Here is a 10,201-nt window from a genome sequence, read left to right as displayed (position 1 = left end):
TTTTTGGGCTAATTTTTAATAGTTTTCAATATTCAGAAATAGAAAAAGAAAAGAAAAACACTCCTGTAGACATTGCCTTCTCTGTGAGAATCTAGCTGTAACCAAAACCATGGGGCATCCTCAGTGTGGCTCAGTCTGGTGGGGGGACTCATGCAAACTCACTTTCTCTTCTCTTTAAGGTCTGTAAGTCTTGGTACCTCCGGCTTTCTAATAACAAATATTCCACATGGGCTTGTCCAATCTGAAGACTAGGCCTTAAAAAGGCCTTCATTTTCCTAGTTGTTATGGATTGAATTTTGTCCCCCAGAAAGAAATGTAGAAGTTCTAAGCCCTGTATGATGCTTTCCCTTAGAAATCATTGACCAACACTATTGAATATTATGTGAAATACTACTGGCAGATGTATGTAGAGAAATAGCTAAAAGCAGTAGAAGGTGAGAATAAACTGAATGAAATTGTGCATTCCAACTTACCAGACAAATTTGAAGAGAGTATCCAGCTGCAACAGCACATCTGTCCCCATGGGAAGAGCCAGGGGGACCACATAAACCTATAAAACAGATTGTTGTTTACTCAACACCAATTCATGGAGATTCTCTATATGCCAGAGTAGAACTGTAATACATAGGGTTTTCAATGTTGATTTTTCAGAAGCAGATTGCTAGGTCTTTCTTCTAAGATGCCTCTGGGTGGACTTGAGTCTCCAGACTTTCAGTTAGCAACTGAGCATGTTAACCAGTTGTACCACACAGCAACTCCTGGAGACCATATTTAAAAAAAAAAAAAAAAAAAATCCATCAAGTCAATTCCAACTCTTGGCCATTCCCCATGTTACAGAGTAGGATTGCTTCATAGGGTTTTCTTGGCTCCAGTCTTAACAGAAGCAGATCACCAGGCCTTTCTTGCTCAGTGCTGCTGGGTGAGTTTGAACTGCCAACTTTTAGGTTTGTAGTGGTCTTGTGTGCCATCAAGTCACACATACATAGCTCATATCAACCCTATAGGACAGAGTAGAACTGTCCCATAAGGTTTCCAAGGATTTGAACTGCCAATCTTTTGGTTAGCAGCTTAGCATCTAACCACTATACTACCAGGGTGCCTTTTTAGGTTGGTAGTTGAGCACAAACCACCCAGGACTGGATATCAGCCCAGAATCTCTTAATGGGACAATCCTGTGAGAGATCTCCCCTCTGCAGTCTCTCCAATGGTGTTCACCAAAATGAAACCAAAACATAACTCACTGCTGTCAAGTAGGTCCCAACTCATAGTGACCCCTCCTTGGGTTTCCAAGGTGGTATCTCTATGGAAGTAGATTGCCCAATCTTCCTTCCAAGGAGTGGCTGGTGGGTTTGAACCACCAGCCTTCTGGATAGCAGTCAAATGCCTTAGGCACTACACCACCAGGACCCTCTTAATATCCAGGTTGAATTATATACAACATGGTGGCTAGACTGAAAAAAAGATAACAAGTTACCAAATGCCATTGAGTTGATTATGACTTATGGTGACGCCATGTATAATAGAGTATGACTGTGCACCATAAGATTTCCAGGGGTTGATTTTGTGGACATAGATGACCAGGCTTTTCTTCCAAGGCACTTCTAGGTGCATTCAAACCTCCCATCTTTCTGTTAGCAGTGAGTGTTGAAATGTTTGTACCACCCAGGGACTCTGGAAAAAAAAAAAAGTCATGTGAAAATGCAAACACAGACAGAAGCAAAGCAATCTCCTTCTAAAGAGGGGTCCCATGTTAGAAGTTACTTTTCCCGCCAGACCACACAGGGGATGCACATCCATAACACTGGTGGTCTAAAGTCGCCCTGAAAATCCACCAAGTATTTTTCTTTTGAATCCTATATTTCATATAACCTACTCACTAGATCTGCAAAAATCTCATCTTGCTTTAGGCATCAAAATGACTTTGTGCTGCCAAGAGGATAGAACGTGAGCTGCTCTTAAATTCTTAACTTTACACGTTTTGACCTTTTTTTTTTTGTCTTTCTCTTTTCTGCTTGCAACAAACAAAATTTCTTGGTACAAACTTAAATAAAAATAATAGTAATAATAATAATTAAAGACAGATAATAACAGTAAAAGACAGATTTAGAGGAGGCAGATGGCATTACCAAAGAGAGAGCCAAGGCTGAGGAAAAACAGAAAGATGAGAAAAATCTCCTCAAGAGACACAAAGTTTTGCTGAACCCCATAATTTTGGTGAGTATGTGGGGCATATGGACTGTTGAGATCTTCTAAGAGCCCCTCAGGCCTAGCCCAGTCCTATTCCCTGGCCTGGTAGTTTGAACAGACCGGCTTCCTGCTCATTCCCAGACTCAGAGCCAGTCTGTGGTACTGTGTGTACATAGGCTTCCTATCAGAAGTGAGAGCCACGTGGTAGCCCCAGCCTGTCCTTCCTCCTCAGCCCTGGCCAGTCCTTGAAATGAGAGGCACTGAGCTCTTGAATCAGGATTCAACTAGTGCATATTGAAAGAAGTGCATGGTCAAGTTCAAAGCAACAGGCAGAAATCCAGCAATTATGATGCCAAATCACCTTACCACTATGGCCACAAAAGCTCCACTTTATCGATGCTATATTGAAACCTGGGTTATAGAACCTGCTTTGTATTTTGCCAGCTATGTCACCTTATACAAGTCACTTCCCTTCTCTGAAAGAGTTACTCATCTGCAGATAGGAATAAAATGTTGTGATGCTAAAATCAAACAAGACCAGTGAAAGTGTTTTGTAAACTATAAACTAAAAACTAGTTGCCATCAAGTCAATTCTGTGCTCCATAAGATTTTCAATAGCTGTTTTTTCTTAAGTAGATTGCCAGGCCTTTCTACCAAGATGCCTTTGGGTAAACTTGAACTCCCAGCCTCTTGGTTAGCAAATGCACACGTGGTCTCAAATATAAACAACTCCACATACATATCTGGGAGCTCTGATAGCATAGTGCCTATGTCACTTGACTGCTAACCAGAAGGTTGGTGCTTCAAACCCACCAGCCTCCTCAGAAGGAAGGTTGGGCAATCTACTTCCACAGTAATACCACCTTGGAAACCCAAGGAGAGGTCGCTATGAGTCGGGTGTGACTCAATGACACATAACAACAACAACACACATATCTGTGTACACGTGCACACATATGTACAAATTCATTCATACAGCCAAGGAGGAGTTGCCCTTCACACTGAGTTTGCCCAACTCCTGAGTTAAAGCCCTGAATGGTTGACTCATGAGGATAGAGGGTGACACAGTATATTGTCAAGAGCTGGGGTTAGGTAATGATAAAGTAAACTGCCAAAAGGTCTAGTGAAGAGAAGAGCTGATCTCAAATGGTTTTAGGAGGCCCTGGCAGAGCAGATGGAACAGTAGCCTTTGGACACATAGAGAAAGGGTTGAAATACCCTGCATTTCATGTCACACTTAAGGAGAAGCACTGCCTGGCTATAAGTTTGGGAACAATAGAATGGAGAATTTTATCTTTTCGAGAAATTTAAGTTATTAATGGGCTGTGTCTGTTTGTGGACACACAGACCCTTTCTCTATTAGGCTGGGTCCAAGCTTTCCATCTCAGACAGGGGCCCACCAACAGGAAGCCAAATCCCCCCCCTGCCCTGCCAGGCCAATCGGTCTTTGTAGCACAGCTCATGACATATAAGCCATAGTTTCCAAACTATAGGAATCTCTGACCCTGTTTGTCCGTGGCTCTCTGGGTGCTGGCTCTTTGAAAATATTTATTGCAGTGTCCCACTCAACTACCAGAAGCTCCTAGGGTACTGATGGAGAAGCCATGAAGGGAGGATCATGACGTGGGAGTGCTTCATGGGGACGTCTTTGTGTTAGAACATCTTATCTCCTGGACCAGTATCCTCACCTCTCAAGGATCAGATCTATCCTAGGCAACCTGGGCAAGATGTTGGAGAAGCCCCACTTCCTGGCTACCCCCTGGCCCTTGCTCATGCTCCCTTTCTGTTTTGCCCGCAATCCAGTCTTCGCATCGGGCCCATGTCACAGTAAGTGGTCTAAGCCTTCTCCTTGGACCTGAACCAGACCTAGGTCCATTCTCCTGGGCATACAGACACTACCTGCTCATAGGCCTCCCAGATGGCCCCTGATTCTCAAATCCCCAAACACCCTGCTCAAAGACATCCAAGACAATGTTCCACTAACTACTCCCAGATCCATCATCTCCTTCTGACTTCTGATTTCCTGGATCCTTGGTTGAGCTCCGTCTAGGAGTTTGGGCTTCACTCTAGCATCCACCAATGCTGAATCCAGCTCCCCTTAACCCTCCATACTACTTGTCCCAGACTTATGAAACATGCATCATTGCTGGGAATGCTAAAGCTTTAGGGAATCGAGTCCCTGTTCAACTCTGCCTTCCCCCCAAATTTGCCCCAAGTCTGTGCCTGGGATTGGGCACAGAGATGGAAGCCAAAGCCTTACCCAGGCCTTGCCTCAAAAGTGTGACAGTCGTTCTAAAAGAAAGAATGTACACAGGAAAGTGAAAATGCTGTGTGCAGGAGTGCCTGCAGGCTCAGAGGATGGCAATGCCTTCCTTTCCTTCAGGACTAGCCCATTACTACTCAGTTCTGGGATCGTGAGCATGTTCTGTAACAGCTCTGAGCCCAGCCTTCTCCATGAAACAGGAGGAACCAGAATCATTCTGTGTAGTTAAGGTTATGTGTCAACTTGGCTGGGCCTGGTTGAGTGGCAGCATAGCTGGATGTAGTTATTCCCCATGGTGAGATTGGTGATCAAATTCCATGGTGGAATCTACTGGAGCAGCTGAGTAGCTGCATTAGGAATGTAGTCTGCTTCCAGTATATAAGGAGCAGCTTTGAAGAAAGTCTCTAGCTTATGGCACGCTTGAACCCTGCATGTAGCCAAGTCATTGTTTAGCAGCTTGGCATGTTGCCCTGCGATCATGGGACTCTTTCACCACTTGAATCAATGGCCTATCATGTAGTTTGGTATTATTGGTACTGTGCCATTTTAGTTGTCGACCTTGGGCTTGTCAGCCTCAGCAGCCAGCAGTTGCCTGAGTGAAGAAAATCCTCCAGCTTCAGTGGGCTTGGAACAAGAGGTCAAGCTGAAGCCCAAGGTTGAGGGACTTCCACCCAGTCCCCAGAGCCTCACACTTTGAACTTGGACTTCTAGCCTTCAAAATTGTAAGAGAATAAACTCCTGTTTGCTAAAGCCTTCCCATCTGTAGTACATTCCTGTAGAGCGGCACTAGTAACCAAAACACATTCCCACCCAGTGGTTTAGGAGAAATCAACATGAATGTGGGCGGGGGGGAGTAGGAAAGGGATGTGTGTGGAGCTGTCTTATGAATGAAGACACTTATCTGCTAACAAATACTTAATGCTCAAGGCACTGGGAACAAAACTGACTTTGACTTCAGGGTGCTATTATGGTCTTATCTTCCTGGTAAAAATGTATAGGTGAATATTCTTTCCAGATTCAAATTTTCTTTTTTATTTACTGTTAAAAATCATGCACTCCCAGAACCTCCTGGGGTCCCTGCAGAACTGAATCTCTGGCCATGCATTACTCTAATTGTCCGTAAATGTCAATGCCTACCCCCGCTGAACAGGAAATGTTTGGTGCATGTCAGGGCCAGGCCAACTATGTGCTTCTGAGAGACTTCTACTCTGGAAAGAAAGTTTGTCAGTTAGATTCCTACTGCTGTTAGGACTTTGGTAACGATTCTGAACCTCTGATATCCCTCAAGACTCAGTTTATTCCTTAATCCTGTGTCTCAGCTAAGCATGTTGGAGTTATATAAGGGGAAAACAATAGCTCAAGGCCCACCAGGTTCAGTGCTTGACATGCACCCCCTGAAGGCTCGGTTGACACTGTACCCACAGTTACTCCAGTTTTTTCCTGCCTTCATCACAGCACCCCTGTAGGACAGAGTAGAACTACACCTTTGGGTTTCCAAAGCTGTAATCTTTATGAAAGCAAACTGACACATCTTTCTTCCACAGAGTAGCTGGTGGGCTTGAGCCATTGACCTTTCAGTTAGAAAGCTAGCGCTTAACCACTGAACCACCAAAGCTGCTATGAATCAAAATCCAGTTGATGGCAATGAGTTTGGTTTGTTGTTTTCATTTTGGTTCTGCCTTCCCATCAGGCAATGATGTCACCTTTGGGGTGGTGAACGCTTCCTAACATGAATGATTAAGAGCTGTGTTATCTGACTTCAGTTATTGTTTTCTTTTTATAACATATAACTCAAACATGTTCAGCTGAGGTACAAGATTAAGGAATAAACTGAAAACCTTCCTTCTTCCCTTACTTAAAGCAGCACTTCTCAGTTTCTTAAATGATTGAAATAATATCAATTCTACACAATAGAAAGAAAAAAGAATAGGATTAGGGAAAATACTTCCCAATCGCATTATGAAATCAACATTAATTTGGTACCAAAACCAGAAAAAAGCATTACAAAAAAAACAAAATACAGACCAATATCCCTCATGGACATGGGTACAAAAACTCTCAATAAAATATCATGAAAAGAAAATTATGAAACTGAATCCAGCATCATATAAAAAGTATAATACATTATGCCCAAGTAGGGTATGTCCAATAAATGCAAGGCTGGTTCAAAATTTAAAAATCAATGTAATTCACCATATTAACAAACAAAAGAAGAAAAATCATATGATCATCTCAATCAGTGCATTTGATAATACTTAATATCATTCATGATAAAAACTCAAAAAATACAAGAAATAGAAGAAAATTTTCTTAACCCAATAAAGAGCATCTACCAAAAAAAAAAAAAATCTACAGCTATCATCATACTTAATGGTAAGACTGAATGTTTTTCCCCTAAGATCAAGAACAAAACACTGGAGAAAATAATCAATGCAAAAAGGCAAGGGAAAGCATGCAATCTAGAGATTGGAAGGAAAGAAATAAAACTCTCTCTATGGGCAGATAACATGAATAACCTCTTAGAAAATCCTAAGGAATCCATGAAAAAAAAAAAACCTATTGGAATGAATTAGTATAGGAAGTTTAGGAAGATTGCAGGATACAAGATAAATACAACATGAATAACTGGAGATTGAAATATAAACTAGAAAGCACTATTTATAACAGCACAAAAAAAGTAATAAGAAATGTTATTAGTTGCTGTTGAGTCAGCTCCAATCATAGCAACCTTATGTATAGCACAATAAAATGGTGCCTTGTCCTATTAGGTATAACTCTATTCAAACATTTTTATGATCTGTGTGCTGAAACCACATAATACTAATAAAAGAAGTCAAAGGAAATGTAATAAGCAGCTAGATAGACATATTCATAAATTGAAAGACTCACTATTGTTAAGACATCAATTCCTCCCCAAACTCATCTATAGATTCAATTCAATACTAATCAAAATTCTAGCAATATTTTTTGTTGTAGAAATCTCCCAGGTATTATCCAAGTGAAATAAAAAATATATGCCCATAAAAAGACTTGTGCATAACTATTCATGGAGACATTATTTGCAATAGTAATACACTAGAAATAACCTAAATTTCTATCTCTATCAGCAAATTCTATCTCTATAACAAATTGTGGTATATCTGTACAATGGAATACTACTCAGCACTAATGTAGGTAAATCTCAAAATCATCATGCTGAATAAAAGAAGAAAGAACAAAAAATAGTGTGTATGGTATTATTTCATTATATAAAATTCTAGAAAATGCAAAATAATCTATAGTGACAACAGAAAGCAGATCAATGTTTGCTGGGAAAGAGGAGTAGAGCAGGGATTGGTTAACAAACAGGCATGAGAAAATTTGTAGGCGTGGAGTTCTGGTGGCATAGTGCATAAGGCATTGACTGCTAGCCAGAAGGCTGGCGGTTCCATTCTTCGGAAGGAAGATTGGGCAATCTACTTCCGTAGTGATACTGCCTCGGAAACCCAAGGAGGGGTCGCTATGAGTTGGTTCCGACTCGAGGGCAGTGAGTTTGGTTTTTGGTTTTTAAAGAAGGTGGATTGGAAAAGCCTTGCAGAAAGGTTGTTCACATATTTCTGAACTATTTAACTTGTAAAAAGTAGTTTGTTTTACTTTCTATTTAAAAAAAAAATGAGTAAAGAGAACAAGCAGTTAAAATAAGATAAACACAAGGTTGAATTTACTTTGGAATGTATCCAAATAATCTGTTGGTTTGAGGGCTAGAGAGAGAGTGGGAGAGACAGAGGTGAGATAAAGTAAGGGTAACAATATGGATATTCATTGTACAATGTTCAAATTTCCATAAACTAATAAAACGTAAATAAAAATAGAGACAAGGGCTTTGGCCACTGTAAAAAATAAATCCATAATACAATAGGCAACCCCTTTCTTTTATACTCCCCAGATGCCAGATGGGCTTCGCTCCCCACCATCCCCATCACTCACTTTTCATCTGATGCTGGGGTCACTGCAGATGTGTGCTCCAGGGGCAACTCGGGGTCTGGGCATTTCTGAGGTGTAAGGATTCTCCAGGCATACAGAGCCCTGTGGAAGGATTGAGACCTAAGAAACATCAGGTAATCCAAAGCTCAAAGGGCAATGCCTGACTCTTGGGTTGCCCTCCTTAATTTCACAGAAGAGTTCTGATCACTGGTCTGACATAATCAAGGTCCCAATCAGCAATTCCTGCTGTGACATAGGTTGCTTTGTTATACCCACTGTTAATACTGTGAGCCTTTCTCTTCATCTCTTTTTCCTTTTTGAGGAAGCCAAAGCAGAGCAATCACGTCACCTAATCAAGGTCTCACAGCAGCTATACAAAGGTAGGGCCTCAAGGTGGCTCCTCTGCCCTAGTGGCCTCTTGTAGAAAAGAGGGAGATGATGTCTCACTAGGGATGTCGTTTTCTGATCCTACCCAACACCAAAAATTAACACTCAAGATCACAGTGGGACTGCCAACACACCCCTTTGCCCTGTCCCCCAGGAGTGACTGTCATCAGGGACAGAATGGGAAGATGCAGAGCTTCTCCAGGCTCCGACTCAGAACTTGCCCAGAACCTGCTCTCCAGGATGGGCTAAGGAGGCCTGTCTACCACCTGCTTATATTCTTCCCTCACCTGGGGCCAAGGCACCTCTGCCTCTGGGAGAGTTTGGGCACCCTGGAGACAGACTCCCCCTTCTCATAGGTATAATCCTCCTTGGACATTCCAATGACTTGCAGCTGACCCCATCATTTTATCATATCCTCATGATGCTCTGGGATATTTATACTAATTAAGGTTCAGAACACTTCCCTATTCTCAGGCTACATTGTTTATATATACATGTGTACATACATATATGTATGTAAAATATATATAACAAAAAATATGCCTTTTAAAGTACACAATTCAGTGATTGATTATATCCACAATGTTGTACAAGCATAACCAATATCTAGTTCCTAAGATTTTTCATCACCTCAAACAGTGCAATGACTCCTCCTCCCCACTCCCTGCAAGACCCTGATAACCACTTATCTGTTTAGGATTAGAAATTAAATACTAAAAAATTGTTTGTTTATCATAACAGAAATTTATTGTCACACTTCCGAAGGCTGGGAGATCAAATTTAGGGTGTTGACCAGACGGTTCATGCTGAAGTCTCTAGGGAAAGATGCCCCAGGGACTTCTTGGCTACAGCATCTATGTGATGCTGCCTTTTCTCTGTCTTTGAGTCTCTTTTCCTCTTTTATGAGGTGTTACACAGATTGGATTAGAACCCACACTACCCATTTTAACTGATCTTAGTATCTTCAAAGACCCTATTTCCAAACAAGATCATGTTCACAGATACCAGGAGTTCAGACTTCAACATATCTTTTTGGAGGACACAGATCAGTCATAACTGTATGCTTTTGCCTATTCTATATATTTAATATAAGTAAGGTCATCAATATTTGTTCTTTTCTCACTGCCGTAGAGTTGATTCGGACTGATAGTGACTCTCCTTGGGTTTCTGAAGCAGTATCTCTACAGAAGTAGATTGCTCAGTCTTCCTTCTGAGGAATGGCTGGTGGGTTTGAGCCGCCAGCCTTCTGGTTAGCAGTCAAATGCCTTAAGCACTACACCACCAGAGTGTAGTGTGACTTATTTCACTTAGCATAATGTTTTCAAAGTTCATCTATCTTGTAGCATTGATCAGAACTCTATTTCTCTTTATGGATGAATAAAATTCCACTGTGTGTATGTA

The sequence above is a fragment of the Orycteropus afer genome, unplaced genomic scaffold (genome assembly GCF_000298275.1).
Source record: "Orycteropus afer afer isolate SDZICR_OR568_19922 unplaced genomic scaffold, OryAfe1.0 scaffold00052, whole genome shotgun sequence".
Taxonomy (NCBI): domain Eukaryota; kingdom Metazoa; phylum Chordata; class Mammalia; order Tubulidentata; family Orycteropodidae; genus Orycteropus; species Orycteropus afer.
Note: the sequence above shows the minus strand (reverse complement) of the source record.